The sequence below is a fragment of the Petromyzon marinus genome, assembly GCF_048934315.1.
Source record: "Petromyzon marinus isolate PM22_M1 ecotype Great Lakes invasive population chromosome 78 unlocalized genomic scaffold, UKy_Petmar_22M1.pri1.0 chr78_unloc.2, whole genome shotgun sequence".
Lineage (NCBI taxonomy): Eukaryota > Metazoa > Chordata > Hyperoartia > Petromyzontiformes > Petromyzontidae > Petromyzon > Petromyzon marinus.
Window position 1 is genome coordinate 132,682 of NW_027422626.1, and position 27,841 is coordinate 160,522.

General features: G+C 50.8%; 2 long non-coding RNA genes across 2 annotated transcripts; both read right to left on the minus strand.

Annotated features, from left to right (window-relative positions):
* Window positions 1-7,421: 7,421 nt before the first annotated feature.
* On the minus strand, window positions 7,422-16,139 carry LOC142908307 (uncharacterized). The gene is made up of 2 exons (XR_012931674.1): window positions 15,153-16,139; window positions 7,422-9,590 (listed from the first exon to the last, which is right to left on the minus strand). It is a non-coding gene; the product is annotated as an uncharacterized LOC142908307 (long non-coding RNA).
* A 594-nt stretch (window positions 16,140-16,733) lies between these two features.
* Window positions 16,734-27,319, minus strand: LOC142908306 (uncharacterized). Its single transcript, XR_012931673.1, has 3 exons — window positions 24,047-27,319; window positions 20,397-22,572; window positions 16,734-18,922 (listed from the first exon to the last, which is right to left on the minus strand). It is a non-coding gene; the product is annotated as an uncharacterized LOC142908306 (long non-coding RNA).
* Window positions 27,320-27,841: the final 522 nt, after the last annotated feature.

A 27,841-nucleotide genomic window follows, 5' to 3' on the forward strand; every position in this document is an offset into this window, starting at 1 on the left:
ACAGTCTTGCCGACATTTCCCCGCGTGGCCAATTAAGAAAACCAATACGTCAACAAACCTCAAATAGACATCCACATCGCTCGTTAGGTGAGCAAGGCCGAGGATCAGGCCGGAGACTCGCACGGTTACCTGGGTTGAGAACTCGCCCAGACATCTTTCTCAAAGTTGGAGGTGGCAGGAACGGATGCCAGCGTGTCCGATTCCCCATCACCACCACCCGCTCAGCCTTGACAATCATAAACACAACCTCCGTGTTCACACTCGTGGCTACCTAGCACTGCTCATGACCATTGCATAGTGATGTTGCTGTGGGTAGCAAGAGACATTGACACTCCCTGATGGACGGTGTTGACGTTGCATCAAGGTTGCATTGAGTAGCACCGAGGCTGTGTGGAGTTCCAGTAAGGAATTGAAGAGACGTCTGCGCTAGGCACAACTGCTGGGGTCCTGTAACACAGAACGTTAGGAGCCCCTCCCCCCTTCCCGATACAAACAAATCCTGTAGTAGTAGCAGCAGCGAGGCAAATTCAAACGCACGGCCAAAGGAGTTGCGGTGTTACCAGGAGGTCCGCTAACTGCCCGTATCCACCGCCGATTCCACCGTTTGCACTTCCTTCCTCTGCACTTGAACTGAGACATCAAAGACGCAGACCTGGCTCCCTGTCCCGTCACTGCCTGGATCTCTGCCCCCTTGGGGCTTCCTTGGTTTGGAGCTGTTTCGAGATGTTGAGATGATGTTCAAAGCGAGTAGGAGAGTAGACCCGGGGAGGATTCTGGAAGACAGAACGTTAGAGACCCCCCCCCCCAGTCCCCCTGATACAAACATAAGGCCTGTGGTAGTAATAGTAGCAGCAAGGCAAATGTGAATGTCAAAGTATTTACGGTGTTACCGGGTCCCGTTAACTGCCTGGAATGGCCGATGATAGAGGAGCAATTTGCGCTTCCTTCCCTCTTGCTGTCCCCTTGTACGATGTCGCGAGGTTGCTTGGGAGTTGCACAGAGAACGCGTGGAGTTGCACTGAAGTTGCAAGCAGTTGGAACAAGGTTGAATGAAATTTTTCCGAGGTTACGTAGAGTTGCACCGAGGTAAAGTGGAGTTGCAGCGAGGTTGTGTGGAGGAGTTGCACTGAGGAAGTTGAGTGGAGTTGAACAGAGACGTCTGCGCTAAGCACAACTGCTGGGGTCCTGTAACATAGAATGTTAGGAGCCCCTCCCCCCACCCACCACCCCAGAGCCACAATGGCCAACACTGCACACCGCTCGCTAGCAATGTCACCATCAACGCCCTTTCCTGGCTTAAGGAAATATTCAGGATAGTCGGAAGAAAACATTGATTTCAATCTTCAGGTCACATTACGGAAACTTCATGCTGTAGTCATTTGCTAATTATGTTTCAAGTTTTGCCTCGTTTGAAACGTTCACAAAGTCTTGCCGACAGCATTTCCCCGCTTGGCCAATTACGAAACCCAAAACGTCAACAAACTTCAAATAGACATCCACATCGCTCGTTTGGTGAGCAAGGCCGAGGATCGGGCCGGAGACTCGCACGGTTACCTGGGTTGAGAACTCGCCCAGAGATCTTTCTCAAAGTTGGGGGTGGCAGAAACGGATGCCAGCGTGTCCGATTCCCCATCACCACCACCACCACCATCACCCGCTCAGCCTTGACAATAATAAAACACAACCTCCGTGATGCTCAAGCGTGGCTACAGAGCACGGCTCATTGCCATTGATAATAAAGAATGCTGCTGCTGTGGGTAGCGAGAGACATTGACACTCCATGGTGGCGTTGAGTAGCAGCGAGGCTGTGTGGAGTTCCAGTAAGGAATTGCGTGGAGTTGAACAGAGACGTCTGCGCTAAGCACAACTGCTGGGGTCCTGTAACACAGGACGTTAGGAGTCCCTCCCCCCTCCCCGATACAAACAAATCCTGTAGTAGCAGCAGCGAGGCAAATTCAAAGGAGTTGCGGTGTTACCAGGAGGTCCGCTAACTGCCCGTATCCACCGCCAATTCCACCATTTGCACTTCCTTCCTCTGCACTTGAACCGAGACATCAAAGATGCAGACCTGGCTCCCTGTCCCATCACTGCCTGGGATCTCTGCCCCGTTGGGGCTTCCTTGGTTTGGAGCTGTACCGAGATGTTTGATGTTTGAGCGAGAGTAGACCAGGGAGAGGATTCTGGAAGACAGAACGTTAGAGACCCCCTCCACTCCCCCTGATACAAACACAAGGCCTGTAGTAGTAGCAGAAGCAGCAAGGCAAATGTGAATGTCAAAGTATTTACGGTGTTACCGGTTCACGTTAACTGCCTGGAATGGCCGATGATAGAGGAGCAATTTGCGCTTCCTTCCCTCTGGCTGTCCCCTTGTGCGATGTCGCGAGGTTGCTTGGGAGGTGCACAGAGAACGCGTGGAGTTGCACTGAAGTTGAGGAGTTGGAGCAAGGTTGTGTGAAGGTGTTCTGAGGTTACGTAGAGTTGCACCGAGGTTGTGTGGAGGAGTTGCAGCGAGGTTGTGTGGAGGAGTTGCAACTGAGGAAGTTGAGTGGAGTTGAACAGAGACGTCTGCGCTAGGCACAACTGCTGGGGTCCTGTAACATAGAACGTTAGGAGCCCTTCCCCCCCAACCACCACCCCAGAGCCACAATGGCCAACACTGCACACCGCTCGCTAGCAATGTCACCATCAACGCCCTTTACTGGCTTAGGGAAATATTCAGGATAGCGGTAAGAAAACATTGATTTCAATCGTCAGGTCACATTACGGAAACTTCATGCTGTGGTCATTTGCAAATAAAGGTTTCAAGTTTTGCCTCGATTAAAACTGTCACAAAGTCCTGCCGACAACTTTTCCACGCTTGGCCAATTACGAAAACTAATTGCTGGTTTGGTGAGTAAGGCCGAGGATCGGGCCGGAGACTCGCACGGTTACCTGGGTTGAGAACTCGCCCAGACATCTTTCTCAAAGTTGGGTGTGGCAGGAACGGATGCCAGCGTGTCCGATTCCCCATCACCACCACCACCACCAGCTCAGCCTTGACAATAATAAAACACAACCTCCATGATGCTCACGCGTGGCTACAGAGCACGGCTCATTGCCACTGATAATAAAGAATGCTGCTGCTGTGGGTAGCGAGAGACATTGACACTCCCTGATGGACGCTGTTGGTCGCCTCTGGACTCTCCTGTCCAGGACTGGGTTGTAACAGCGGTAGGGGGTTGCGTTTCTCCCATTCCGCCCATCGCCACCATCGCCCGCTCGGCCTTGACAATGATAAACACGACCTCCGTGTTCACACTCGTGGCTACCTAGCTGCACTGCTCATGACCATTGCATAGTGATAATGTTGCTGCTGTGGGTAGTAGGAGACATTGACACTCCCTGATGGACAGTGTTGACGTTCTCTGGCTCCTCCTGTCCAGGACTGGGTTGTAACAGCGGTAGGAGGCTGCAGACCTGGCTCCCTGTCCCCTCACTGCCTGCGATCTCTGCCCCGTTGGGGCTTCCTTTCGTTGGAGCTGTACCGAGATGTTTGATGTTTGAGCGAGAGTAGACCAGGGAGAGGTTTCTGGAAGACAGAACGTTAGAGACCCCCCCCACTCCCCCTGATACAAACACAAGGCCTGTAGTAGTAGTAGCAGCAAGGCAAATGTGAATGTCAAAGTATTTACGGTGTTACCGGGTCCCGTTAACTGCCTGGAATGGCCGATGATAGAGGAGCAATTTGCGCTTCCTTCCCTCTTGCTGTCCCCTTGAACGATGTCGCGAGGTTGCTTGGGAGGTGCACAGAGAACGTCGAGTTGCACTGAAGTTGTGAGGAGTTGCAGCAAGGTTGCGTGAAATTGTTCTGAGGTTACGTAGAGTTGCACCGTGGTAACGTGGAGTTGCACTGAGGTTATGTGGAGGAGTTGCACTGAGGCCGTGTGGAGTTGCAACTGAGGAAGTTGCGTGGAGTTGAACAGAGACGTCTGCGCTAGGCACAACTGCTGGGGTCCTGTAACATAGAACGTTAGGAGCCCCTCCCCCCACCCACCACCCCAGAGCCACAATGGCCAACACTGCACACCGCTCGCTAGCAATGTCACCATCAACGCCCTTTCCTGGCTTAGAAAAATATTCAGGATAGCCCTAAGAAAACATTGATTTCAATGTTCAGGTCACATTACGTAAACTTCATGCTGTGGTTATTTGCAAATAAAGGTTTTAAGTTTTGCCTCGATTAAAACTTTCACAAAGTCCTCCTGACAACATTTCCCCGCGTGGCCAATTACGAAAACTAATCGCTCGTTTGGTGAGCAAGGCCGAGCATTGGGCCGGAGACTCGCACGGTTACCTGGGTTGAGAACTCGCCCAGACATCTTTCTCAAAGTTGGGGGTGGCAGGAACGGATGCCAGCGTGTCCGATTCCCCATCACCACCACCACCACCACCCGCTCAGCCTTGACAATAATAAAACACAACCTCCATGATGCTCACGCGTGGCTACAGAGCACGGCTCATTGTCATTGATAATAAAGAATGCTGCTGCTGTGGGAAGCGAGAGACATTGACACTCCCTGGTGGCGTTGAGTAGCACCGAGGCTGTGTGGAGTTCCAGTAAGGAATTGCGTGGAGTTGAACAGAGACGTCTGCGCTAGGCACAACTGCTGGGGTCCTGTAACATAGAACGTTAGGAGCCCCTCCCCCCTCTCCGATACAAACAAATCCTGTAGTCGCAGCAGCGAGGCAAAATAAAACGCGCGGCCAAAGGAGTTGCGGTGTTACCAGGAGGTCCGCTAACTGCCCGTATCCACCGCCAATTCCACCATTTGCACTTCCTTCCTCTGCACTTGAACCGAGACATCAAAGACGCAGACCTGGCTCCCTGTCCCGTCACTGCCTGGGATCTCTGCCCCGCTGAGACTTCATTAGTTTCGAGCTGTACCGAGATGTTTGATGTTTGAGCGAGAGTAGACCAGGGAGAGGATTCTGGAAGACAGAACGTTAGAGACCCCCCCCCACTCCCCCTGATACAAACACAAGGCCTGTAGTAGTAGTAGCAGCAAGGCAAATGTGAATGTCAAAGTATTTACGGTGTTACCGGGTCCCGTTAACTGCCTGGAATGGCCGATGATAGAGAAGCAATTTGCGCTTCCTTCCCTCTTGCTGTCCCCTTGTACGATGTCGCGAGGTTGCTTGGGAGGTGCACAGAGAACGTGTGGAGTTGCACTGAAGTTGCGAGGAGTTGGAGCAAGGTTGCGTGAAGGTGTTCTGAGGTTACGTAGAGTTGCACCGAGGTAACGTGGAGTTGCACCGAGGTTGTGTGGAGGAGTTGCAACTGAGGAAGTTGAGTGGAGTTGAACAGAGACGTCTGCGCTAGGCACAACTGCTGGGGTCCTGTAACATAGAACGTTAGGAGCCACTCCCCCCCACCCACAACCCCAGAGCCACAATGGCCAACACTGCACACCGCTTGCTAGCAATGTCACCATCAACACCCTTTCCAGGCTTAGGGAAATATTCAGGATAGTCGTAAGAAAACATTGATTTCAATCTTCAGGTCACATTACGTAAACTTCATGCTGTGTTCATTTCCAAATAAAGGTTTCAAGTTTTGCCTCGTTTAAAACTTTCACAAAGTCCTGCCGACAACTTTTGCCCACGTGTTCAATTATGAATGCCAAAAGTTCAATTCATCAAACCTCAGTCTAACACGTCGCACGCTTTCGGGACCACGATGATTCACGGTGAAGGCGTTTTTGCGTAAGATCGCGTTATTTATAAATGTGTCGCAACCCTCCACCACCCGACACGGCCAATCAGTAAAAAGATGTCACGTTGACAAGAGACAAAATAGTTCACCACTTTAGCCCGCCGGTGTGTTGCAGAGCGGATCCACAACATTTACAAAATCTGGGTAGCGTGACGTTTCGCTGCAAATCACATCCGGCACCTTCGGGTAAATTTGCCAGAATAATGAAACCGTCCACCTGCGTCTGGTCTTAAATAGTGAAAGGATAACCGTGCCATCGTTGTTGAACCCCATCAGGATTCTAGATCAGAGGCGGGGGTCTATGCAATCAAGTAATAGATCAGTAATCAGCCGCTTAGCACGCGATTCACCTGTAAGCAATTGCAAAGTGCGTCGAGTATTACTTAATTATACGCTTCCATATTCTTTGGGTCTTTCGGTAAAGTCACGTGGCTTTACCAAATGACCCAAAGAATATTAATTCCTGCAGTCGCGAAAGCTTCAAGTCGAGATTTAAGACGCTTCCAGGCTGCGCCGAGCCTGTTGCGATCACAGCGGGATGAAATTATTTGAATTCTTCTCAATTCAAATTTATTCTCCAACTAATCTTGGCCTGTAATGACTAGCTCCGCTTAACACTTCAACGTTATCAAAATCAATTGAATGTCCTTGTCGGCAAACGAGCTCAGCCACTGCCGACAGCTGCGTTTGGGAGAATTTAATGTTCCTCTGGTGTTCAAGTAGACATCCACATCGCTCGTTTGGTGAGCAAGTCCGAGGATCGGGACGGAGACTCGCACTGTTACCTGGGTTGAGAACTCGCCCAGAGACATCTTTCTCATAGTTGGGGGTGGCAGGAACGGATGCCAGCGTGTCCGATTCCCCATCACCACCACCACCACCCGCTCAGCCTTGACAATAATAAAACACAACCTCCATGATGCTCACGCGTGGCTACAGAGCACGGCTCATTGCCATTGATAATAAAGAATGCTGCTGCTGTGGGTAGCGAGAGACATTTGTGGCACATTAAGAAGGGACCACTCTTTTAATTATATCCTTGTGCAGCAAGGGAGTAAAAGTGTCGTTCTATGAACGTCCTGATGTGCTGTGCGGTGCATTAGTGCGTGTCTGTACAGCAGCATGTGATGACTGAGTTGGGCCTGTAGGTGGCTGGCAGGGTTAATGATTAACCGCGCTTGTAAACCCGCCACATGGTTAATGGCGACTCGGAAGAAATGCTGTGTGACACACGTGTTGGTGCATTTTACAGGTCAAGGACCCAAAGGTTGTTTTTGATCGTTATATAAATGTTCTAGACTTGTTCTAGACTTGTTCTAGACGTTAAGCTTGGCTTTGAATTGTTCGTTTGTGATATATGCAATTAGAGGGGTTTTAGCACTGTGCATTGTAAAGGGATGATGCACTGTAATTACCTACTGTCATTGTAATTCTTTAACTCTAATACTGTTTAGTCTATAACCATGCCCATGTACCCAGAGTATGACTACTTGCAATGCTATTGAGAATAGAACACATGTAAATAGTAAGCTGTACAATGGTGATATACAGTACGTATACTGTACACATACAGTACATATAATGGGTGTAAGACACCGAGATAAGTGGATGGTATAGATAGGCATACAGCTTAGGATTAAAGTAATATTGGAATAGTGATGTGCAAATGTGATTGTCAAAGACAAAGATGGTTTATCAGTAGTAGAATTGGGTGTAAGAGAAAACTGTGAATGATTAACCGCGCTTGTAAACCCGCCACATGGTTAATGGCGACTCGGAAGAAATGCTGTGTGTGACACACATGTTGGTGCATTTTACAGAGTGACGGTGCTGTTCTTCACAAGATTACAGATTAACCACAATAAATGTGCTTGCCCTCGATTTGGAGCACTTGCCCTCGATTTGGAGCACTTGCCCTCGATTTGGAGCACTTGCCCATGCCCTTCATTTCGAGTGTGCAACAGATTGACACCCCCTGATGGACGCTGTTGGTCGTCTCTGGCCTCTCCTGTCCAGGACTGGGTTGTAACAGCAGTAGGGGGTTGCGTTTCTCCCATTCCGCCCATCGCCACCATCGTCCGCTCGGCTTTGACAATGATAAACACGACCTCCGTGTTCACACTCGTGGCTACCTAGCGGCACTGCTCATGACCATTTCATAGCAATAATGTTGCTGCTGTGGGTAGCAAGAGACATTGACACTCCCTGATGGGCGGTGTTGACGTTGCATCAAGGTTGCGTTGAGTGGCCACGAGGCTGTGGAGTTCCAGTAAGGAATTGCGTGGAGTTGAACAGAGACGTCTGCGCTAGGCACAACTGCTGGGGTCCTGTAACACAGAACGTTAGGAGCCGCTCCCCCTCCCCGATACAAACAAATCCTGTAGTAGCATCAGCGAGGCAAATTCAAACGCGCGGCTAAAGGAGTTGCGGTGTTACCAGGAGGTCCGTTAACTGCCTGGGTTTTCCCGACGACGCCCCAGACATCCGCACTTCCTTCACGGGACGCACGAGAGGGTGTGGGGAGCTCGAAGCGAGAGAGACGTCTGTGTATATCAGACTTGAGCTCTTGCCACTGCCTGGATTCACCGATGATCTCTTCCTCCTCTTTGCTGGCATCGCGAGGACGCAGGAGACGCGAGGGATTCTGGAAGACACGGTGTTAAGACGACCCCCCCCCCCCCCCCAACTCCCCAACTCCGATACGAATGCAAAGCCTGAAGTAGTCGTTGATAATGCGAATGGCAACGGCGTTTTAACTTTACCAGGTGTCCCGTTAACGGCCTGGATTCTCCCGACGACGCCCCAGACATCTGCACGCCCTCCACTCCGCTTGCAACAACACGAAGCCGCGTGGAGTTGAACCGAGACATCAAAGACGCAGACCTGGCTCCCTGTCCCGTCACTGCCTGGGATCTCTGCCCCGTTGGGGCTTCCTTGGTTTGGAGCTGTACCGAGATGTTTGATGTTTGAGCGAGAGTAGACCAGGGAGAGGATTCTGGAAGACAACGTTAGAGAGCCCCCCCCCACTCCCCGATACAAACACAAGGCCTGTAGTAGTAGTAGTATTAGCAGCAAGGCAAATGTGAATGTCAAAGTATTTACGGTGTTACCGGGTCCCGTTAACTGCCTGGAATGGCCGATGATAGAGGAACAATTTGCGCTTCCTTCCCTCTTGCTGTCCCCTTGTACGATGTCGCGAGGTTGCTTGGGAGTTGCACAGAGAACGTGTGGAGTTGCACTGAAGTTGCGAGGAGTTGGAGCAAGGTTGCGTGAAGGTGTTCTGAGGTAACGTGGAGTTGCACCGAGGTTGTGTGGAGTTGCACTGAGGTAACGTGGAGTTGCACCGAGGAAGTTGCGTGGAGTTGAACAGAGACGTCTGCGCTAGGCACAACTGCTGGGGTCCTGTAACATAGAACGTTAGGAGCCCCTCCCCCCACCCACCACTGCAGAGCCACAATGGCCAACACTGCACACCGCTCGCTAGCAATGTCACCATAAACGCCCTTTCCTGGCTTAGCGAAATATTCAGGATAGCGTAAGAAAACATTGATTTCAATCTTCAGGTCACCATAAGTAAACTTCATGCTGTGGTTATTTGTAAATGAAGGTTTCAAGTTTTGCCTACATTAACACTTTCAACTTCCTCCTGACAACTTTTCCCCGCGTTTCCAATTACGAAAACTAATCGCTCGATTGATGAGCAAGGCCGAGGATTGGGCCGGAGACTGGCACGGTTACCTGGGTTGAGAACTTGCCCAGACATCTTTCTCAAAGTTGCGGGTGGCAGGAACGGATGCAAGCGTGTCCGATTCCCCATCACCACCACCACCCGCTCAGCCTTGACAATAATAAAACACAACCTCCGTGATGCTCACGCGTGGCTACAGAGCACGGCTCATTGCCATTGATAAAAAAGAATGCTGCTGCTGTGGGTAGCGAGAGACATTGACACTCCCTGATGGACGCTGTTGGTCGTCTCTGGCCTCTCCTGTCCAGGACTGGGTTGTAACAGTGGTAGGGGGTTGCGTTTCTCCCATTCCGCCCATCGCCACCATCGCCCGCTCAGCCTTGACAATGATAAACACAACCTCCGTGTTCACACTCATGGCTACCTAGCAGCACTGCTCATGACCATTGCATAGCAATGATGTTGCTGTGGGTAGCAAGACACATTGACACTCCCTGATGGACGGTGTTGGAGTTGCATCAAGGTTGCGTTGAGTGGCACCGAGGCTGTGTGGAGTTGAACAGAGACGTCTGCGCTAGGCACAACTGCTGGGGTCCTGTAACATAGAACGTTAGGAGCCCCTCCCCCCACCCCATTACAAATAAATCCTGTAGTAGCAGCAGCGAGGCAAATTCAAACGCACGGCCAAAGGAGTTGCGGTGTTACCAGGAGGTCCGCTAACTGCCCGTATCCACCGCCAATTCGACCACTTGCACTTCCTTCCTCTGCACTTGAACCGAGACATCGAGACGCAGACCTGGCTCCCTGTCCCGTTACTGCCTGGGATCTCTGCCCCGTTGGGGCTTCCTTGGTTTGGAGCTGTACCGAGATGTTTGATGTTTGAGCGAGAGTAGACCAGGGAGAGGATTCTGGAAGACAGAACGTTAGAGACCCCCCCCCCACTCCCCCTGATACAAACACAAGGCCTGTAGCAGTAGTAGCAGTAGCAGTAAGGCAAACGTGAATGTCAAAGTATTTACGGTGTTACCGGGTCCCGTTAACTGCCTGGAATGGTCGATCATAGAGGAGCAATTTGCGATTCCTTCCCTCTTGCTGTCTCCTTGTACGATGTCGCGAGGTTGCTTGGGAGTTGCAGAGAACGCGTGGAGTTGCACTGAAGTTGCGAGGAGTTGGAGCAAGGTTGAGTGAAATTGTTCTGAGGTTACGTAGAGTTGCACTGAAGTTGCAACAAGGTTGCGTGAAGGTGTTCTGAGGTTACGTTGAATTGGACCGAGTTTGTGTGGAGTTGCAGTGAGGTTGTGTGGAGTTGCAGAGACCGTGTGGCGTTGCACCGAGGAAGTTGCGTAGAGTTGAACAGAGACGTCTGCGCTAGGCACAACTGCTGGGGTCCTGTAACAGAACGTTAGGAGCCCCCCCCCCACCACCCCAAAGGCCAACACTGCACACCACTTGCTAGCAATGTCACCATCAACGCCCTTTCCTGGTTACGCAACTATTTCGGGACAGACGTAAGAAAACATTAATTTCAATCTTCAGGTCACATTACATAAACTTAACGTTGTGGTTTACTATTGAGGTTTCAGATTATGCCACGTTTTAAATTAACAATCTTGCCGACATTTCCCCGCGTGGCCAATTACGAAAACCAAAACGTCAAACAATCCTCAAATAGACATCCACATCGCTCGTTTGGTGAGCAAGGCCGAGGATCGGGCTGGAGACTCGCACGGTTACCTGGGTTGAGAACTCGCCCAGAGACATCTTTCTCAAAGTTGGGGGTGGCAGGAACGGATGCCAGCGTGTCCGATTCCCCATCACCACCACCACCACCACCCACTCAGCCTTGACAATAATAAAACACAATCTCCATGATGCTCACGCGTGGCTACAGAGCACGGCTCATTGCCATTGATAATAAAGAATGCTGCTGCTGTGGGTAGCGAGAGACATTGACACTCCCTGATGGAGGACGCTGTTGGTCGTCTCTGGCCTCTCCTGTCCAGGACTGGGTTGTAACAGCGGTAGGAGGTTGCGTTTCTCCCATTCCACCCATCGCCCGCTCGGCCTTGACAACAATAAACACGACCTCGGTATGTCCACGCGTGGGCTACACAGCCAAGGCTCATTGCCATTGATAAATAATGTTGCCGTGTGGGAAGTACAAGAGTCATTGACACTCCCTGGTGGATGGTAAAGGCCGTACGGCTTCTCCCGCCTTCCACCCAGGGCTGGTTTGGTGTCGTACAGCAGTGCGGCTGCTTGCTCTGCGCATCGGCTTGCGTTTCTGATTCACCACCACCACCTGCTGAGCCTTGACAATGATAAACACAACCTCCGTGTTCACACTCGTGGCTACCTTGCAACACTGCTCATGCCCATTTCATAGTAATAATGTTGCTGCTGTAGGTAGCAAGAGACATTGACAGTCCCTGATGGACGGTGTTGGTGTTCTCTCCCCCTCCTGTCCAGGACTGGATTGTAACAGCGGTAGGAGGCTGCAGACCTGGCTCCCTGTCCCGTCACTGCCTGGGATCTCTGCCCCGTTGGGGCTTCCTTGGTTTGGAGCTGTACCGAGATGTTTGATGTTTGAGCGAGAGTAGACCAGGGAGAGGATTCTGGAAGACAGAACGTTAGAGACCCCCCCCCACTCCCCCTGATACAAACACAATTCCTGTAGTAGTAGCAGCAAGGCAAATGTGAATGTCAAAGTATTTACGGTGTTACCGGGTCCCGTTAACTGCCTGCAATGGCCGATGATAGAGGAGCAATATGCGCTTCCTTCCCTCTTGCTGTCCCCTTGTACGATGTCGCGAGGTTGCTTGGGAGGTGCACAGAGAACGTGTGGAGTTGCACTGAAGTTGTGAGGAGGAGTTGCAGCGAGGTTGTGTGGAGTTGTAACTGAGGCCGTGTGGAGTTGCACTGAAGTTGTGAGGAGTTGGAGCAAGGTTGCGTGAAGGTGTTCTGAGGTTACATAAAGTTGCACCGAGGTAACGTGGAGTTGCACCGAGGTTGTATGGAGTTGCAACTGAGGAAGTTGCGTGGAGTTGAACAGGGACGTCTGCGCTAGGCACAACTGCTGGGGTCGTGTAACATAGAACGTTAGGAGCCCCTTCCCCCACCCACCACCCCAGAGCCACAATGGCCAACACTGCACACCGCTTGCTAGGAATGTCACCATCAACGCCCTTTCCTGGCTTAGGGAAATATTCAGGATAGCCCTAAGAAAACATTGATTTCAATCTTCAGGTCACATTACGTAAACTTCTTGCTGTGGTTATTTGCAAATAAAGGTTTAAAGTTTTGCCTCCATTAAAACTTTCACAAAGTACTGCCGACAACATTTCCGCGTTTCCAATTACGAAAATTAATTGCTGGTTTGGTGAGTAAGGCCGAGGATCGGGCCGGAGACTCGCACGGTTACCTGGGTTGAGAACTCGCCCAGACATCTTTCTCAAAGTTGGGGGTGGCAGGAACGAATGCCAGCGTGTCCGATTCCCCATCACCACCACCACCCGCTCAGCCTTGACAATAATAAAACACAACCTCCGTGATGCTCACGCGTGGCTACAGAGCACGGCTCATTGCCATTGAAAATAAAGAATGCTGCTGCTGTGGGTAGTGAGAGACATTGACACTCCCTGATGGACGGTGTTGACGTTGCATCAAGGTTGCGTTGAGTGGCACCGAGGCTGTGTGGAGTTCCAGTAAGGAATTGCGTGGAGTTGAACAGAGACGTCTGCGCTAGGCACAACTGCTGGGGTCCTGTAACACAGAACGTTAGGAGCCCCTCCCCCCACCCCGATACAAATAAATCCTGTAGTAGTAGCAGCGAGGCAAATTCAAACGCACGGCCAAAGGAGTTGCGGTGTTACCAGGAGGTCCGCTAACTGCCCGCATCCACCGCCAATTCGACCACTTGCACTTCCTTCCTCTGCACTTGAACCGAGACATCGAGACGCAGACCTGGCTCCCTGTCCCGTCACTGCCTGGGATCTCTGCCCCGTTGGGGCTTCCTTGGTTTGGAGCTGTACCGAGATGTTTGATGTTTGAGCGAGAGTAGACCAGGGAGAGGATTCTGGAAGACAGAACGTTAGAGACCCCCCCCCCCCACTCCCCCTGATACAAACACAAGGCCTGTAGCAGTAGTAGCAGTAGCAGTAAGGCAAATGTGAATGTCAAAGTATTTACGGTGTTACCGGGTCCCGTTAATTGCCTGGAATGGCCGATGATAGAGGAGCAATTTGCGCTTCCTTCCCTCTTGCTGTCCCCTTGTACGATGTCGCGAGGTTGCATGGGAGTTGCACAGAGAACGCGTGGAGTTGCACTGAAGTTGCGAGGAGTTGGAGCAAGGTTGCGTGAAGGTGTTCTTAAGTTACGTAAAGTTGCACCGAGGTTGTATGGAAGAGTTGCACTGAGGCCGTGTGAGTTGCAACTGAGGAAGATGCGTGGAGTTGAACAGAGACGTCTGCGCTAGGCACAACTGCTGGGGTCCTGTAACATAGAACGTTAGGAGCCCCTCCCCCCACCCACCACCCCAGAGCCACAATGGCCAACACTGCACACCGCTTGCTAGCAATGTCACCATCAACGCCCTTTCCTGGCTTAGGGAAATATTCAGGATAGCCGTAAGAAAACATTGATTTCAATCTTCAGGTCACATTATGTAAACTTCATGCTGTGGTCATTTGCTAATTATGTTTCAAGTTTTGTCTCATTTAAAACTTTCAAAGTCCTGCCGACAACTTTTCCCCGCGTGTTCAATTATGAACGCCAAAAGTTCAATTTACCAAACCTCAGTCTAACACGTCGCACGCTTTCGCGACCAGAATAATTCACGATAAAGGTTTTTTTGCATCAGATCGCGTTATTTATAAATGTGTCGCAACCCTCCACCACCCGACACGGCCAATCAGTAAAAAGATGTGTCACGTTGACAAGAGTCAAAATAGTTCACCACTTTAGCCCGCCGGTATGTTGCAGAGTGGATCCACAACATTGACAACCTGGTTAGCATGACGTTTCACTGCAAATCACATCCGGCGCCTTCGGGCAAATTTGCCAGAATAGTGAAACCACCCACTTGCTTCTGGTCTTAAATAGCGCAGGATGACCATATCATCGTTGTTGAACCCCATCAGGATTCGAGATCAGAGGCGGGGGTATATGCAATCAAGTAATAGATCAGTAATCAGCAACTTAGCATGTCACTGACCTGTAAGCAATTGCAAAGTGTGTTGTGTATTACTTAATTATACGCTTCCATATTCTTTGGGTCTTTCGGCAAAGTCACGTGGCTTTACCAAATGACCCAAAGAATATTAATTCCTGCAGTCACGAAAGCTTCAAGGTCGAGATTTAAGACGCTTCCAGGCTGCGCCGAGTCTGTTATTCTCCAACTAATCTTGGCCAGTAATAATTAGTTCCGCGTAACACTTCAACGTTATCAAAATCAATTGAATCTCCTTGATGGCAAGCGAGCTCAGCCACTGCCGACAGCTGCGTTTGGGAGAATTTAATGTTCCTCTGGTGTTCAAGTAAAACATCCACATCGCTCGTTTGGTGAGCAAGGCCGAGGATCGGGCCGGAGACTCGCACGGTTACCTGGGTTGAGAACTCGGCCAGAGACATCTTTCTCAAAGTTGGGGGTGGCGGGAACGGATGCCAGCGTGTCCGATTCCCCATCATCATCACCACCACCATCACCCGCTCAGCCTTGACAATGATAAACACAACCTCCGTGTTCACACTCGTGGCTACCTAGCAGCACTGCCCATGATCATTGCATAGTAATAATGTTCCCGCTGTGGGTAGAAAGAGACATTGACACTCCCTGATGGACGGTGTTGGAGTTGCATCAAGGTTGCGTTGAGTAGCACCGAGGCTGTGTGGAGTTCCAGTAAGGAAGTTGAGTGGAGTTGAACAGAGACGTCTGTGCTAGGCACAACTGCTGGGGTCCTGTAACATAGAACGTTAGGAGCCCCTCCCCCCCCACCCCCGATACAAATCCTGGGGTAGCAGCAGCGAGGCAAATTCAAACGCACGGCCAAAGGAGTTGCGGTGTTACCAGGAGGTCCGCTAACTGCCCGTATCCACCGCCGATTCGACCGTTTGCACTTCCTTCCTCTGCACTTGAACCGAGACATCAAAGACGCAGACCTGGCTCCCTGTCCCGTCACTGCCTGGGATCTCTGCCCCGTTGGGGCTTCCTTGGTTTGGAGCTGTACCGAGATGTTTGATGTTTGAGCGAGAGTAGACCAGGGAGAGGATTCTGGAAGACAGAACGTTAGAGACCCCCCCCCCCACTCCCCCTGATACAAACACAAGGCCTGTAGTAGTAGCAGCAAGGCAAATGTGAATGTCAAAGTATTTACGGTGTTACCGGGTCCCGTTAACTGCCTGCAATGGCCGATGATAGAGGAGCAATATGCGCTTCCTTCCCTCTTGCTGTCCCCTTGTACGATGTCGCGAGGTTGCTTGGGAGGTGCACAGAGAACGCGTGGAGTTGCACTGAAGTTGTGAGGAGGAGTTGCAGCGAGGTTGTGTGGAGTTGTAACTGAGGCCGTGTGGAGTTGCACTGAAGTTGTGAGGAGTTGGAGCAAGGTTGCGTGAAGGTGTTCTGAGGTTACGTAAAGTTGCACCGAGGTAACGTGGAGTTGCACCGAGGTTGTATGGAGTTGCAACTGAGGAAGTTGCGTGGAGTTGAACAGGGACGTCTGCGCTAGGCATAACTGCTGGGGTCGTGTAACATAGAACGTTAGGAGCCCCTTCCCCCACCCACCACCCCAGAGCCACAATGGCCAACACTGCACACCGCTTGCTAGGAATGTCACCATCAACGCCCTTTCCTGGCTTAGGGAAATATTCAGGATAGCCCTAAGAAAACATTGATTTCAATCTTCAGGTCACATTACATAAACTTCTTGCTGTGGTTATTTGCAAATAAAGGTTTAAAGTTTTGCCTCCATTAAAACTTTCACAAAGTACTGCCGACAACATTTCCGCGTTTCCAATTACGAAAATTAATTGCTGGTTTGGTGAGTAAGGCCGAGGATCGGGCCGGAGACTCGCACGGTTACCTGGGTTGAGAACTCGCCCAGACATCTTTCTCAAAGTTGGGGGTGGCAGGAACGAATGCCAGCGTGTCCGATTCCCCATCAACACCACCACCCGCTCAGCCTTGACAATAATAAAACACAACCTCCGTGATGCTCACGCGTGGCTACAGAGCACGGCTCATTGCCATTGAAAATAAAAAATGCTGCTGCTGTGGGTAGTGAGAGACATTGACGGAGACTCGCACGGTTACCTGGGTTGAGAACTCGCCCAGACATCTTTCTCAAAGTTGGGGGTGGCAGGAACGAATGCCAGCGTGTCCGATTCCCCATCACCACCACCACCCGCTCAGCCTTGACAATAATAAAACACAACCTCCGTGATGCTCACGCGTGGCTACAGAGCACGGCTCATTGCCATTGAAAATAAAAAATGCTGCTGCTGTGGGTAGTGAGAGACATTGACACTCCCTGATGGACGGTGTTGACGTTGCATCAAGGTTGCGTTGAGTGGCACCGAGGCTGTGTGGAGTTCCAGTAAGGAATTGCGTGGAGTTGAACAGAGACGTCTGCGCTAGGCACAACTGCTGGGGTCCTGTAACACAGAACGTTAGGAGCCCCTCCCCCCACCCCGATACAAATAAATCCTGTAGTAGTAGCAGCGAGGCAAATTCAAACGCACGGCCAAAGGAGTTGCGGTGTTACCAGGAGGTCCGCTAACTGCCCGCATCCACCGCCAATTCGACCACTTGCACTTCCTTCCTCTGCACTTGAACCGAGACATCGAGACGCAGACCTGGCTCCCTGTCCCGTCACTGCCTGGGATCTCTGCCCCGTTGGGGCTTCCTTGGTTTGGAGCTGTACCGAGATGCTTGATGTTTGAGCGAGAGTAGACCAGGGAGAGGATTCTGGAAGACAGAACGTTAGAGACCCCCCCCACTCCCCCTGATACAAACACAAGGCCTGTAGCAGTAGTAGCAGTAGCAGTAAGGCAAATGTGAATGTCAAAGTATTTACGGTGTTACCGGGTCCCGTTAATTGCCTGGAATGGCCGATGATAGAGGAGCAATTTGCGCTTGCTTCCCTCTTGCTGTCCCCTTGTACGATGTCGCGAGGTTGCTTGGGAGTTGCACAGAGAACGCGTGGAGTTGCACTGAAGTTGCGAGGAGTTGGAGCAAGGTTGCGTGAAGGTGTTCTTAAGTTACGTAAAGTTGCACCGAGGTTGTATGGAAGAGTTGCACTGAGGCCGTGTGAGTTGCAACTGAGGAAGATGCGTGGAGTTGAACAGAGACGTCTGCGCTAGGCACAACTGCTGGGGTCCTGTAACATAGAACGTTAGGAGCCCCTCCCCCCACCCACCACCCCAGAGCCACAATGGCCAACACTGCACACCGCTTGCTAGCAATGTCACCATCAACGCCCTTTCCTGGCTTAGGGAAATATTCAGGATAGCCGTAAGAAAACATTGATTTCAATCTTCAGGTCACATTATGTAAACTTCATGCTGTGGTCATTTGCTAATTATGTTTCAAGTTTTGTCTCATTTAAAACTTTCAAAGTCCTGCCGACAACTTTTCCCCGCGTGTTCAATTATGAACGCCAAAAGTTCAATTTACCAAACCTCAGTCTAACACGTCGCACGCTTTCGCGACCAGAATAATTCACGATAAAGGTTTTTTTGCATCAGATCGCGTTATTTATAAATGTGTCGCAACCCTCCACCACCCGACACGGCCAATCAGTAAAAAGATGTGTCACGTTGACAAGAGTCAAAATAGTTCACCACTTTAGCCCGCCGGTATGTTGCAGAGTGGATCCACAACATTGACAACCTGGTTAGCATGACGTTTCACTGCAAATCACATCCGGCGCCTTCGGGCAAATTTGCCAGAATAGTGAAACCACCCACTTGCTTCTGGTCTTAAATAGCGCAGGATGACCATATCATCGTTGTTGAACCCCATCAGGATTCGAGATCAGAGGCGGGGGTATATGCAATCAAGTAATAGATCAGTAATCAGCAACTTAGCATGTCACTGACCTGTAAGCAATTGCAAAGTGTGTTGTGTATTACTTAATTATACGCTTCCATATTCTTTGGGTCTTTCGGCAAAGTCACGTGGCTTTACCAAATGACCCAAAGAATATTAATTCCTGCAGTCACGAAAGCTTCAAGGTCGAGATTTAAGACGCTTCCAGGCTGCGCCGAGTCTGTTATTCTCCAACTAATCTTGGCCAGTAATAATTAGTTCCGCGTAACACTTCAACGTTATCAAAATCAATTGAATCTCCTTGATGGCAAGCGAGCTCAGCCACTGCCGACAGCTGCGTTTGGGAGAATTTAATGTTCCTCTGGTGTTCAAGTAAAACATCCACATCGCTCGTTTGGTGAGCAAGGCCGAGGATCGGGCCGGAGACTCGCACGGTTACCTGGGTTGAGAACTCGGCCAGAGACATCTTTCTCAAAGTTGGGGGTGGCGGGAACGGATGCCAGCGTGTCCGATTCCCCATCATCATCACCACCACCATCACCCGCTCAGCCTTGACAATGATAAACACAACCTCCGTGTTCACACTCGTGGCTACCTAGCAGCACTGCCCATGATCATTGCATAGTAATAATGTTCCCGCTGTGGGTAGAAAGAGACATTGACACTCCCTGATGGACGGTGTTGGAGTTGCATCAAGGTTGCGTTGAGTAGCACCGAGGCTGTGTGGAGTTCCAGTAAGGAAGTTGAGTGGAGTTCAACAGAGACGTCTGTGCTAGGCACAACTGCTGGGGTCCTGTAACATAGAACGTTAGGAGCCCCTCCCCCCCCACCCCCGATACAAATCCTGGGGTAGCAGCAGCGAGGCAAATTCAAACGCACGGCCAAAGGAGTTGCGGTGTTACCAGGAGGTCCGCTAACTGCCCGTATCCACCGCCGATTCGACCGTTTGCACTTCCTTCCTCTGCACTTGAACCGAGACATCAAAGACGCAGACCTGGCTCCCTGTCCCGTCACTGCCTGGGATCTCTGCCCCGTTGGGGCTTCCTTGGTTTGGAGCTGTACCGAGATGTTTGATGTTTGAGCGAGAGTAGACCAGGGAGAGGATTCTGGAAGACAGAACGTTAGAGACCCCCCCCCCACTCCCCCTGATACAAACACAAGGCCTGTAGTAGTAGCAGCAAGGCAAATGTGAATGTCAAAGTATTTACGGTGTTACCGGGTCCCGTTAACTGCCTGCAATGGCCGATGATAGAGGAGCAATATGCGCTTCCTTCCCTCTTGCTGTCCCCTTGTACGATGTCGCGAGGTTGCTTGGGAGGTGCACAGAGAACGCGTGGAGTTGCACTGAAGTTGTGAGGAGGAGTTGCAGCGAGGTTGTGTGGAGTTGTAACTGAGGCCGTGTGGAGTTGCACTGAAGTTGTGAGGAGTTGGAGCAAGGTTGCGTGAAGGTGTTCTGAGGTTACGTAAAGTTGCACCGAGGTAACGTGGAGTTGCACCGAGGTTGTATGGAGTTGCAACTGAGGAAGTTGCGTGGAGTTGAACAGGGACGTCTGCGCTAGGCACAACTGCTGGGGTCGTGTAACATAGAACGTTAGGAGCCCCTTCCCCCACCCACCACCCCAGAGCCACAATGGCCAACACTGCACACCGCTTGCTAGGAATGTCACCATCAACGCCCTTTCCTGGCTTAGGGAAATATTCAGGATAGCCCTAAGAAAACATTGATTTCAATCTTCAGGTCACATTACGTAAACTTCTTGCTGTGGTTATTTGCAAATAAAGGTTTAAAGTTTTGCCTCCATTAAAACTTTCACAAAGTACTGCCGACAACATTTCCGCGTTTCCAATTACGAAAATTAATTGCTGGTTTGGTGAGTAAGGCCGAGGATCGGGCCGGAGACTCGCACGGTTACCTGGGTTGAGAACTCGCCCAGACATCTTTCTCAAAGTTGGGGGTGGCAGGAACGAATGCCAGCGTGTCCGATTCCCCATCACCACCACCACCCGCTCAGCCTTGACAATAATAAAACACAACCTCCGTGATGCTCACGCGTGGCTACAGAGCACGGCTCATTGCCATTGAAAATAAAAAATGCTGCTGCTGTGGGTAGTGAGAGACATTGACACTCCCTGATGGACGGTGTTGACGTTGCATCAAGGTTGCGTTGAGTGGCACCGAGGCTGTGTGGAGTTCCAGTAAGGAATTGCGTGGAGTTGAACAGAGACGTCTGCGCTAGGCACAACTGCTGGGGTCCTGTAACACAGAACGTTAGGAGCCCCTCCCCCCACCCCGATACAAATAAATCCTGTAGTAGTAGCAGCGAGGCAAATTCAAACGCACGGCCAAAGGAGTTGCGGTGTTACCAGGAGGTCCGCTAACTGCCCGCATCCACCGCCAATTCGACCACTTGCACTTCCTTCCTCTGCACTTGAACCGAGACATCGAGACGCAGACCTGGCTCCCTGTCCCGTCACTGCCTGGGATCTCTGCCCCGTTGGGGCTTCCTTGGTTTGGAGCTGTACCGAGATGTTTGATGTTTGAGCGAGAGTAGACCAGGGAGAGGATTCTGGAAGACAGAACGTTAGAGACCCCCCCCACTCCCCCTGATACAAACACAAGGCCTGTAGCAGTAGTAGCAGTAGCAGTAAGGCAAATGTGAATGTCAAAGTATTTACGGTGTTACCGGGTCCCGTTAATTGCCTGGAATGGCCGATGATAGAGGAGCAATTTGCGCTTCCTTCCCTCTTGCTGTCCCCTTGTACGATGTCGCGAGGTTGCTTGGGAGTTGCACAGAGAACGCGTGGAGTTGCACTGAAGTTGCGAGGAGTTGGAGCAAGGTTGCGTGAAGGTGTTCTTAAGTTACGTAAAGTTGCACCGAGGTTGTATGGAAGAGTTGCACTGAGGCCGTGTGAGTTGCAACTGAGGAAGATGCGTGGAGTTGAACAGAGACGTCTGCGCTAGGCACAACTGCTGGGGTCCTGTAACATAGAACGTTAGGAGCCCCTCCCCCCACCCACCACCCCAGAGCCACAATGGCCAACACTGCACACCGCTTGCTAGCAATGTCACCATCAACGCCCTTTCCTGGCTTAGGGAAATATTCAGGATAGCCGTAAGAAAACATTGATTTCAATCTTCAGGTCACATTATGTAAACTTCATGCTGTGGTCATTTGCTAATTATGTTTCAAGTTTTGTCTCATTTAAAACTTTCAAAGTCCTGCCGACAACTTTTCCCCGCGTGTTCAATTATGAACGCCAAAAGTTCAATTTACCAAACCTCAGTCTAACACGTCGCACGCTTTCGCGACCAGAATAATTCACGATAAAGGTTTTTTTGCATCAGATCGCGTTATTTATAAATGTGTCGCAACCCTCCACCACCCGACACGGCCAATCAGTAAAAAGATGTGTCACGTTGACAAGAGTCAAAATAGTTCACCACTTTAGCCCGCCGGTATGTTGCAGAGTGGATCCACAACATTGACAACCTGGTTAGCATGACGTTTCACTGCAAATCACATCCGGCGCCTTCGGGCAAATTTGCCAGAATAGTGAAACCACCCACTTGCTTCTGGTCTTAAATAGCGCAGGATGACCATATCATCGTTGTTGAACCCCATCAGGATTCGAGATCAGAGGCGGGGGTATATGCAATCAAGTAATAGATCAGTAATCAGCAACTTAGCATGTCACTGACCTGTAAGCAATTGCAAAGTGTGTTGTGTATTACTTAATTATACGCTTCCATATTCTTTGGGTCTTTCGGCAAAGTCACGTGGCTTTACCAAATGACCCAAAGAATATTAATTCCTGCAGTCACGAAAGCTTCAAGGTCGAGATTTAAGACGCTTCCAGGCTGCGCCGAGTCTGTTATTCTCCAACTAATCTTGGCCAGTAATAATTAGTTCCGCGTAACACTTCAACGTTATCAAAATCAATTGAATCTCCTTGATGGAAAGCGAGCTCAGCCACTGCCGACAGCTGCGTTTGGGAGAATTTAATGTTCCTCTGGTGTTCAAGTAAAACATCCACATCGCTCGTTTGGTGAGCAAGGCCGAGGATCGGGCCGGAGACTCGCACGGTTACCTGGGTTGAGAACTCGGCCAGAGACATCTTTCTCAAAGTTGGGGGTGGCGGGAACGGATGCCAGCGTGTCCGATTCCCCATCATCATCACCACCACCATCACCCGCTCAGCCTTGACAATGATAAACACAACCTCCGTGTTCACACTCGTGGCTACCTAGCAGCACTGCCCATGATCATTGCATAGTAATAATGTTCCCGCTGTGGGTAGAAAGAGACATTGACACTCCCTGATGGACGGTGTTGGAGTTGCATCAAGGTTGCGTTGAGTAGCACCGAGGCTGTGTGGAGTTCCAGTAAGGAAGTTGAGTGGAGTTCAACAGAGACGTCTGTGCTAGGCACAACTGCTGGGGTCCTGTAACATAGAACGTTAGGAGCCCCTCCCCCCCCACCCCCGATACAAATCCTGGGGTAGCAGCAGCGAGGCAAATTCAAACGCACGGCCAAAGGAGTTGCGGTGTTACCAGGAGGTCCGCTAACTGCCCGTATCCACCGCCGATTCGACCGTTTGCACTTCCTTCCTCTGCACTTGAACCGAGACATCAAAGACGCAGACCTGGCTCCCTGTCCCGTCACTGCCTGGGATCTCTGCCCCGTTGGGGCTTCCTTGGTTTGGAGCTGTACCGAGATGTTTGATGTTTGAGCGAGAGTAGACCAGGGAGAGGATTCTGGAAGACAGAACGTTAGAGACCCCCCCCCCACTCCCCCTGATACAAACACAAGGCCTGTAGTAGTAGCAGCAAGGCAAATGTGAATGTCAAAGTATTTACGGTGTTACCGGGTCCCGTTAACTGCCTGCAATGGCCGATGATAGAGGAGCAATATGCGCTTCCTTCCCTCTTGCTGTCCCCTTGTACGATGTCGCGAGGTTGCTTGGGAGGTGCACAGAGAACGCGTGGAGTTGCACTGAAGTTGTGAGGAGGAGTTGCAGCGAGGTTGTGTGGAGTTGTAACTGAGGCCGTGTGGAGTTGCACTGAAGTTGTGAGGAGTTGGAGCAAGGTTGCGTGAAGGTGTTCTGAGGTTACGTAAAGTTGCACCGAGGTAACGTGGAGTTGCACCGAGGTTGTATGGAGTTGCAACTGAGGAAGTTGCGTGGAGTTGAACAGGGACGTCTGCGCTAGGCACAACTGCTGGGGTCGTGTAACATAGAACGTTAGGAGCCCCTTCCCCCACCCACCACCCCAGAGCCACAATGGCCAACACTGCACACCGCTTGCTAGGAATGTCACCATCAACGCCCTTTCCTGGCTTAGGGAAATATTCAGGATAGCCCTAAGAAAACATTGATTTCAATCTTCAGGTCACATTACGTAAACTTCTTGCTGTGGTTATTTGCAAATAAAGGTTTAAAGTTTTGCCTCCATTAAAACTTTCACAAAGTACTGCCGACAACATTTCCGCGTTTCCAATTACGAAAATTAATTGCTGGTTTGGTGAGTAAGGCCGAGGATCGGGCCGGAGACTCGCACGGTTACCTGGGTTGAGAACTCGCCCAGACATCTTTCTCAAAGTTGGGGGTGGCAGGAACGAATGCCAGCGTGTCCGATTCCCCATCACCACCACCACCCGCTCAGCCTTGACAATAATAAAACACAACCTCCGTGATGCTCACGCGTGGCTACAGAGCACGGCTCATTGCCATTGAAAATAAAAAATGCTGCTGCTGTGGGTAGTGAGAGACATTGACACTCCCTGATGGACGGTGTTGACGTTGCATCAAGGTTGCGTTGAGTGGCACCGAGGCTGTGTGGAGTTCCAGTAAGGAATTGCGTGGAGTTGAACAGAGACGTCTGCGCTAGGCACAACTGCTGGGGTCCTGTAACACAGAACGTTAGGAGCCCCTCCCCCCACCCCGATACAAATAAATCCTGTAGTAGTAGCAGCGAGGCAAATTCAAACGCACGGCCAAAGGAGTTGCGGTGTTACCAGGAGGTCCGCTAACTGCCCGCATCCACCGCCAATTCGACCACTTGCACTTCCTTCCTCTGCACTTGAACCGAGACATCGAGACGCAGACCTGGCTCCCTGTCCCGTCACTGCCTGGGATCTCTGCCCCGTTGGGGCTTCCTTGGTTTGGAGCTGTACCGAGATGTTTGATGTTTGAGCGAGAGTAGACCAGGGAGAGGATTCTGGAAGACAGAACGTTAGAGACCCCCCCCACTCCCCCTGATACAAACACAAGGCCTGTAGCAGTAGTAGCAGTAGCAGTAAGGCAAATGTGAATGTCAAAGTATTTACGGTGTTACCGGGTCCCGTTAATTGCCTGGAATGGCCGATGATAGAGGAGCAATTTGCGCTTCCTTCCCTCTTGCTGTCCCCTTGTACGATGTCGCGAGGTTGCTTGGGAGTTGCACAGAGAACGCGTGGAGTTGCACTGAAGTTGCGAGGAGTTGGAGCAAGGTTGCGTGAAGGTGTTCTTAAGTTACGTAAAGTTGCACCGAGGTTGTATGGAAGAGTTGCACTGAGGCCGTGTGAGTTGCAACTGAGGAAGATGCGTGGAGTTGAACAGAGACGTCTGCGCTAGGCACAACTGCTGGGGTCCTGTAACATAGAACGTTAGGAGCCCCTCCCCCCACCCACCACCCCAGAGCCACAATGGCCAACACTGCACACCGCTTGCTAGCAATGTCACCATCAACGCCCTTTCCTGGCTTAGGGAAATATTCAGGATAGCCGTAAGAAAACATTGATTTCAATCTTCAGGTCACATTATGTAAACTTCATGCTGTGGTCATTTGCTAATTATGTTTCAAGTTTTGTCTCATTTAAAACTTTCAAAGTCCTGCCGACAACTTTTCCCCGCGTGTTCAATTATGAACGCCAAAAGTTCAATTTACCAAACCTCAGTCTAACACGTCGCACGCTTTCGCGACCAGAATAATTCACGATAAAGGTTTTTTTGCATCAGATCGCGTTATTTATAAATGTGTCGCAACCCTCCACCACCCGACACGGCCAATCAGTAAAAAGATGTGTCACGTTGACAAGAGTCAAAATAGTTCACCACTTTAGCCCGCCGGTATGTTGCAGAGTGGATCCACAACATTGACAACCTGGTTAGCATGACGTTTCACTGCAAATCACATCCGGCGCCTTCGGGCAAATTTGCCAGAATAGTGAAACCACCCACTTGCTTCTGGTCTTAAATAGCGCAGGATGACCATATCATCGTTGTTGAACCCCATCAGGATTCGAGATCAGAGGCGGGGGTATATGCAATCAAGTAATAGATCAGTAATCAGCAACTTAGCATGTCACTGACCTGTAAGCAATTGCAAAGTGTGTTGTGTATTACTTAATTATACGCTTCCATATTCTTTGGGTCTTTCGGCAAAGTCACGTGGCTTTACCAAATGACCCAAAGAATATTAATTCCTGCAGTCACGAAAGCTTCAAGGTCGAGATTTAAGACGCTTCCAGGCTGCGCCGAGTCTGTTATTCTCCAACTAATCTTGGCCAGTAATAATTAGTTCCGCATAACACTTCAACGTTATCAAAATCAATTGAATCTCCTTGATGGCAAGCGAGCTCAGCCACTGCCGACAGCTGCGTTTGGGAGAATTTAATGTTCCTCTGGTGTTCAAGTAAAACATCCACATCGCTCGTTTGGTGAGCAAGGCCGAGGATCGGGCCGGAGACTCGCACGGTTACCTGGGTTGAGAACTCGGCCAGAGACATCTTTCTCAAAGTTGGGGGTGGCGGGAACGGATGCCAGCGTGTCCGATTCCCCATCATCATCACCACCACCATCACCCGCTCAGCCTTGACAATGATAAACACAACCTCCGTGTTCACACTCGTGGCTACCTAGCAGCACTGCCCATGATCATTGCATAGTAATAATGTTCCCGCTGTGGGTAGAAAGAGACATTGACACTCCCTGATGGACGGTGTTGACGTTGCATCAAGGTTGCGTTGAGTGGCACCGAGGCTGTGTGGAGTTCCAGTAAGGAATTGCGTGGAGTTGAACAGAGACGTCTGCGCTAGGCACAACTGCTGGGGTCCTGTAACATAGAACGTTAGGAGCCCCTCCCCCCACCCCGATACAAATAAATCCTGTAGTAGTAGCAGCGAGGCAAATTCAAACGCACGGCCAAAGGAGTTGCGGTGTTACCAGGAGGTCCGCTAACTGCCCGCATCCACCGCCAATTCGACCACTTGCACTTCCTTCCTCTGCACTTGAACCGAGACATCGAGACGCAGACCTGGCTCCCTGTCCCGTCACTGCCTGGGATCTCTGCCCCGTTGGGGCTTCCTTGGTTTGGAGCTGTACCGAGATGTTTGATGTTTGAGCGAGAGTAGACCAGGGAGAGGATTCTGGAAGACAGAACGTTAGAGACCCCCCCCCCACTCCCCCTGATACAAACACAAGGCCTGTAGCAGTAGTAGCAGTAGCAGTAAGGCAAATGTGAATGTCAAAGTATTTACGGTGTTACCGGGTCCCGTTAATTGCCTGGAATGGCCGATGATAGAGGAGCAATTTGCGCTTCCTTCCCTCTTGCTGTCCCCTTGTACGATGTCGCGAGGTTGCTTGGGAGGTGCACAGAGAACGCGTGGAGTTGCACTGAAGTTGTGAGGAGGAGTTGCAGCGAGGTTGTGTGGAGTTGTAACTGAGGCCGTGTGGAGTTGCACTGAAGTTGTGAGGAGTTGGAGCAAGGTTGCGTGAAGGTGTTCTGAGGTTACGTAAAGTTGCACCGAGGTAACGTGGAGTTGCACCGAGGTTGTATGGAGTTGCAACTGAGGAAGTTGCGTGGAGTTGAACAGGGACGTCTGCGCTAGGCACAACTGCTGGGGTCGTGTAACATAGAACGTTAGGAGCCCCTTCCCCCACCCACCACCCCAGAGCCACAATGGCCAACACTGCACACCGCTTGCTAGGAATGTCACCATCAACGCCCTTTCCTGGCTTAGGGAAATATTCAGGATAGCCCTAAGAAAACATTGATTTCAATCTTCAGGTCACATTACGTAAACTTCTTGCTGTGGTTATTTGCAAATAAAGGTTTAAAGTTTTGCCTCCATTAAAACTTTCACAAAGTACTGCCGACAACATTTCCGCGTTTCCAATTACGAAAATTAATTGCTGGTTTGGTGAGTAAGGCCGAGGATCGGGCCGGAGACTCGCACGGTTACCTGGGTTGAGAACTCGCCCAGACATCTTTCTCAAAGTTGGGGGTGGCAGGAACGAATGCCAGCGTGTCCGATTCCCCATCACCACCACCACCCGCTCAGCCTTGACAATAATAAAACACAACCTCCGTGATGCTCAC